This window comes from Lygodium microphyllum, chromosome 22, assembly GCF_053477565.2.
Source record: "Lygodium microphyllum isolate KBCC chromosome 22, Lygodium_microphyllum_v1.1.10, whole genome shotgun sequence".
NCBI lineage: Eukaryota > Viridiplantae > Streptophyta > Polypodiopsida > Schizaeales > Lygodiaceae > Lygodium > Lygodium microphyllum.
This window is the reverse complement of record NC_141156.1, coordinates 127,501,071-127,507,061: the sequence shown is the minus strand read 5'-3', so window position 1 is coordinate 127,507,061 and position 5,991 is coordinate 127,501,071.

The following is a 5,991-nucleotide window of genomic DNA, read 5'->3' as shown; positions in this document are numbered from 1 at the left end:
GAAAGTACTATGCCTATATTAAATACATATATATATTAAAGTTGATGAAAAATTTCCAACATATTACTCACTAAAAACAAAATACTAGCTCTCTTGGGTAGCAAACTAGTAGTAGCTTGGAAGTAGCACAATGGTATCAAGTTGATAACAAAAATGTTAGCTCTCTTAAGTGGCAACTGGTAGCAGACTAGAATTGGCAGACTATAAGTAGTAGATTGGTATCAAGCTAGTGACCAAATGGGAGCTCCCAATATGCCAATCGAGTAGCACATTGGTAGAAAACTGATAGCATACTAAAAATAGTGGACCAATAGCATATAAAAGTAGTAGACTAGTACCAAGCAAGAAAAAACTCTACCTACATAAAATATGGATAATTAGTAAAGGTGTTGAAAAATTCCTAACATATTGATGGCTGAGAAAAAAGTAATGCTCTCTTCAATGGTAGACTAAAGAGAGAAGCCTAGAAGTAGTAGAGTGGTATGATGGTGCTAACAAAAGGTTAGCTCTATTAGGTAGCCGACTGGTAGCAGAGTAGAACTAGTAGACTAGAAGTGGTAGATTGATATCAAGTTAAAAACCAAATGGTAGCTCCCAATCTGCCAAACTGGTAACACAATGGTAGTAGTTGAGTAGCATACCAAAATGAATAGGCTGGTAGCATACCAAAACTAGCAAACTAGTATCAGGTTGAGAACAAAATGGTAACTCCCATGCTACAATCTTGTAGGACCCTTGTAGTAGCCTAAAGGCAGCTCACTACTAGCAGCACTCTGATAACACAGTAGGAATAAGAGACTGGTGTAAAGTCAAGAACAAAATAGTAGCTCCCAAGCTACCAACCTAGTAGCATGTTGGTAGCACACTAAAAGTAGCACTCTAGTATAACATTAGGAACAAAATGGAAACTCCAACCTACCAATCTGATAGCACATGGGTAATACCATGGCAGCACCCTACCAGTGCCTATTTGCCAAAAAGTAGCACCTTAACATCACACTAAAAGGGGCCGAAAGTGGAATGGTACCTTCCATCCTATAACCTCCTAGGCTAGTAGGAGAATGGTAGCTCTTAAACAGCCTTGAGCATGTGGATGTACAAGATAAAGGAAAAGAGAAGATGTTTGATGATGTTACTAGCTTGCTTACATCTAGATATGAGTCAAACAGTGATAGTCTTGATAGTGAATTGGGTATACCATATGTTGTGATACTTGGGGTAAGGCAAAACAGGTATGTAGTGCCTCATGAGAGGCAATCACATAGTGAACCACAGTTAAGTAGGTCAGAAAGGGTTAGAAAGATTGTTGATAGATTGACTTATAGTGTGTACTCAACTAGTCATTTTGCTTAGACTAGAGTGATGAGTCATAAAGAGCCTATGAAGTTCAATGAGGTATTTGGAGATGAAAATTTGTATGTTGCCATGGATGAGGAATACACAACATTGGCTAAAAATGACACATAGGATTTGGTTAGTCTTCTTGAAGGCAAAATATCTATTGGCTATAAATGGGTTTACAAAGTAAAATGCAAGGCACATGGATTGTTGGAAAGATACAAATCTCGACTGGTTGGTTAGGGTTATGCATTGCAATATGGCTTGGATTATGAGGAGACTTTTAGCTTGGTTGCAAAGGTGGCAATTGTGAGAACTGTCATTTCTTTAATAGTATAAAAGGGATGGAAGCTTTGGTAGATCAACGTCAAGAATGCATTTCTAAATGGAGATTTGATTGAGGAGGTGTACATGGAACAACTTGAGGGTTATGTACACCATGATTACCCAAATCATGATGTAGGTTAAAAAAGGCCATATATGGATTAAAGCAAGTACCGAGAGCATGGAATGCTCATTAGTATGTATTTACAATAGCTTGGGTTTCAGATGTGGGGCATGTAGATCATAAATTTTTTACAAAAAAAACAGAGAAGGGTTATGTATTCTTGGTGATTTATGTGGATGATTTGATCATTATTGGAGATGATGACCATGGTATTGTTGAAATTAAATCCATGTTAAAGACTAAGTTTAAGGTGAAAATTTGGGAGAGTTGAAATATTTTCTTGGGATTGAGGTTGTGTCTACACCTCAAGGATTCTGGTTGCTACAAAAACAATTTTCTCAGGATATGCTACTAAAATATGGGATGATGGACTGTAAGCCCATGGAAGCACCACTAGATTAGAATTTCAAACTTATAGTTGATGTTGGAAATGAGATAGAGAATGCCATAATGTATAGGCAAATGGTGGGTAGCCTGATCTATCTTACTACCACTCACCTGACCTTAATTATTCAATGGGACTGATTAGCCACTTTATCTAGAAGCCTCGTAAATCACATTTGGATGCAGTTAGGAGGATTATGTGATACGTGAAAGGTACTTTTGATTATGGGTTGTTTTATGAGCAGGGAAAGCCACTTGATCTGATAGGTTATACAGATGCTGATTGGGCTGGTTGTGCCTCTGATAGAAGGTCAACCAATGGTTATGCTTTCAGTGTAGGCCATTAGGGGAGATTTGAGGTCTCAAAAATGCCCTGTAAGTGATCCTAGAGAGAGAAAATATTTTAGAAAATAAAACCATTTTTATATTTTTAAAAAGTTTGATATTTTGGTAAGTAAATATATAAAAAATATTAATAAGTCATTGTTGTGATATTCTCGTGGTCACATCAAACCTAGAAATCTAGGCTGCCATAAAGGTGACAAAGGTTGTCATAATGAAGATCTTACTCATCCTCATTAAAGTGAAAACTAATATTCAATTTGAATTTTTTTCGACGTTTGATTACTTCACTCCATTCTTACTCTTTTCTTTCTTTCCCCTCCTTATTAGTTTCTTCTTCATTTTCCTTTTTGTTTCTAATTCACATAGTTTTTCAATCCAATATTCTAATCACATGCTTAGCTATGGATCAATCATCCAATGATCTCTGTAGCTCTAGTAAAAGACATCTCTATCATCTTCATATTGAGTTGGATAGTGAGTATGGACCAATAAGGAAGATAACAAAATTTATTACTATTATAGAGTCTACAGAACATATACTTAGATTTGAAGGAAAGAAGAATCATGATCTTTGGTTAGATGGCAGGCTATATCCCAAAGATCCTAGCATAAATAGTAATGCACCTTTCTATAATAGCTCTTCATTGATGAGGTTCATTGGTGATGGTTATAATGGGTTTATAGGTTATATGTTTGGTTGTAGAAAAGGATGCCCTTAGATTGGAGAACCATCTTTTATCAAAAAACATAACAATGAGTTGTTGCAAATGCTAGAGGGCTTTCAACAAAGGATTCATTTCTTGGAGAAACACATCAAGTCTTATTAGAAAAAGCAAACTATTTTAGGTCTTTGAAATCAACAAAAGGCTCTTAAAGATATTGAGAGTCTCAAACGAGGAGGAGGTGGTTGTAGTAAAAGAATCCAAGTAGCAAGGTACATTTTTTTCACTTAAAAATTATTAAATATGGTTTTGTTTATAATTAATTATATTGATTTGTGATGTTAATTTTGTTTACATTCCTTTTTCAATCAAATACAAGTAAAAGATAATCTTTAAAAGCATCTCAATCTTATTATCATCTTCTTCCTTTAGTAGTTTCAAATTTTTCGAACAATTCTTGGAGTCATTTATAAAGAATCATTCTTTGGATACTGAGTTAGTGTAGAAGACACTAGACATTGTTGGTATTAGTCAAGATGCTTATATGCAAATTTTTCAACTTTTACAATCAAATATAAAGCAAGGACATGTACACATTTGTATACTTCCAAGGCCATCTGTGGTTAGAACTATTAGACAGAGAGGGAATAAAAAGTGATGGAGATTTTGGGTGAGTCTTTCCATATTAAGGCTAGCTTCAAGGGCAAAAAAAAGGAAGTTCTATTCAATGAATTTAATAATATTTTCCTTGACTTATCCACCCTATAATATTTAATGATCAAATTCTATGACTTGTCACTAGAAGAGGCACAAGGAGTGGCTAGATTTGTGGTTAAACTTGGTGAAAGTGAAATTCTGAAATGCATAAAACTAGAGAGGGTCTCTATTACCTTGATGAATAGAGCACTTTCATCAGGTCATTGTAATCACTCAATGTTATTTAGTGTTCAATTTGAATACAGCATCTGGTGGCTAGGAGCATTTGAAGTAGATATAGAGGATTTTGATATATTGTATTGGGTTTTTCATCAAATACTAATACCTGATGTTATTAAGAGACAACATGTAGGAGAAGAGCTATTTGTTGAAGGATTTGGAAACTATAAGATTGAGTGGCACATAGCTGGTGACTTAGAGATACTCAAATGTATATACAATGTGTTCAAAAGGAGCCAACTCCAAATCTTCTTGCTTGCATGTATCTAGCCCTAGAGTTGAGCTCAAGACATTGGAATAGAGCTCCCTGTAGGCACAACAAGGATCCATAGTTTAAGCCACAGTCCTAGATATTCCTTCAGTGAATGCCCATATTTGTATGCTTCATGTGCTTTGAAAGATAATTGAAAATCTTGTTCATCTTTATATTGGGTTTTCATGGAAGTTGAAGCCATTACCAGTTAGAACATATGCCATAACAAAGATTGAAAAAGTTTTATTTGTAATTGGTCTGCATGGTGGTAATATTGTTATTGGACTAGTTCTTTAAAAGTCTAAGGATGGCAATTGTGTCCCCAAAAAGCCATCTATTGGTAGAGTGAAGCCTAAAAGTTTCCTAGGCTTTCATGGGAGACTTGGTAAGATAAAATCTACTGTTTACTACAGCACAGAGGAGCGGGAAAATGGAAAAAGGAGATAACCGAAAGGGCATAGGACAAAGTAAGGAAAAGGCGCCCTGGATGGAAGTCAGACCTTGAAAAATTTGAATGACAACCTCTCTAGAAGGCCTCAATGTCGCCTCAAGAAAAGAAAAGAGTAAAAGCGCACCATTAATTGTGAAAGTGCTCCCGAATCCTTGTAAAAGAGTGCCAGGCTCACTCCTGTGCAAATTGTATGCACTAGTTGGGAATGGGATAAGTTAGAACGGTGGAAAATAGGAAAAGAGGGCCTAGGTCACGGACGGCCATATAAAAAAGAGGATAAGGGGTGACTACCCAAAAGGGATTTAGGGTTTTGTATGTTGAAAAGTGAATGAGAAGCTCATTCTTATGTGTGGCCGAAGCTTCTTTTTCTTCTTCTCTTGTTTCTTGCCTTCTTGCTTGTGCTTGAGTGAGGGATTGAGGGAGTGTGAGGGAGTGAGTGTGTGAGAGTGAGGGATCGTGGAGAAGAAGTTCCCCATATTCTCTCTTCATCTTCTCTTCTTCTCTTCTCTTCTCTTTTCTCGCGCGGCTATGGAGGATGGAGCTTGATGGAGAGGGCTTTAGGTTACTTGAGCTTGCCGCAAAAATCATGGAGCTACCAGAGTGCAAGAGAGAAGAGGGAACTCGATCAAGCATCAAGGTAAGCTCACTACACTTGTCAGGTAGGCATTGCATGTCGGCTATGTGAGAGGTAGCCATGGCCGCTCGGCTTGAAATGCTTGATCAATAAGCGGTCCGTAGGTCTCGGGGTAGAGCTCCGTAGCTCAACTTCATTTTGGTTTCATTGTCGGGACCGACAATATCGAGCCTTGAGTGCCGGGCACATCGAATCGAGCATAGAAGTAGGGTTTGCAGCCCGAACCAGTGCTCGAGATAGTTAGGAGATTTAGGAGGTTTTAAATCTTGGAGCAAGTAAGTATTTTGATTTGTTGCTGAATGTTAGAGTAGGACTATCCATCTCCACCTCTGTTTTTGATTTTTGTTGCATTAGGTTAAGATTGGGATAGGAAAAAGAAGGAAAACAGAAAGGGTTCAACTGCTGCTGAAAACAGGAAAATAGGGACACAAATTCAAATTTCTGGTTGGAAGAGTATGAGGGATTAGCTTTTGAGGTTACAGCAGGCTAGGATGGGGCAATAAGCGGCCCAGGGAACTAGGAAAGACCACATTTGACATT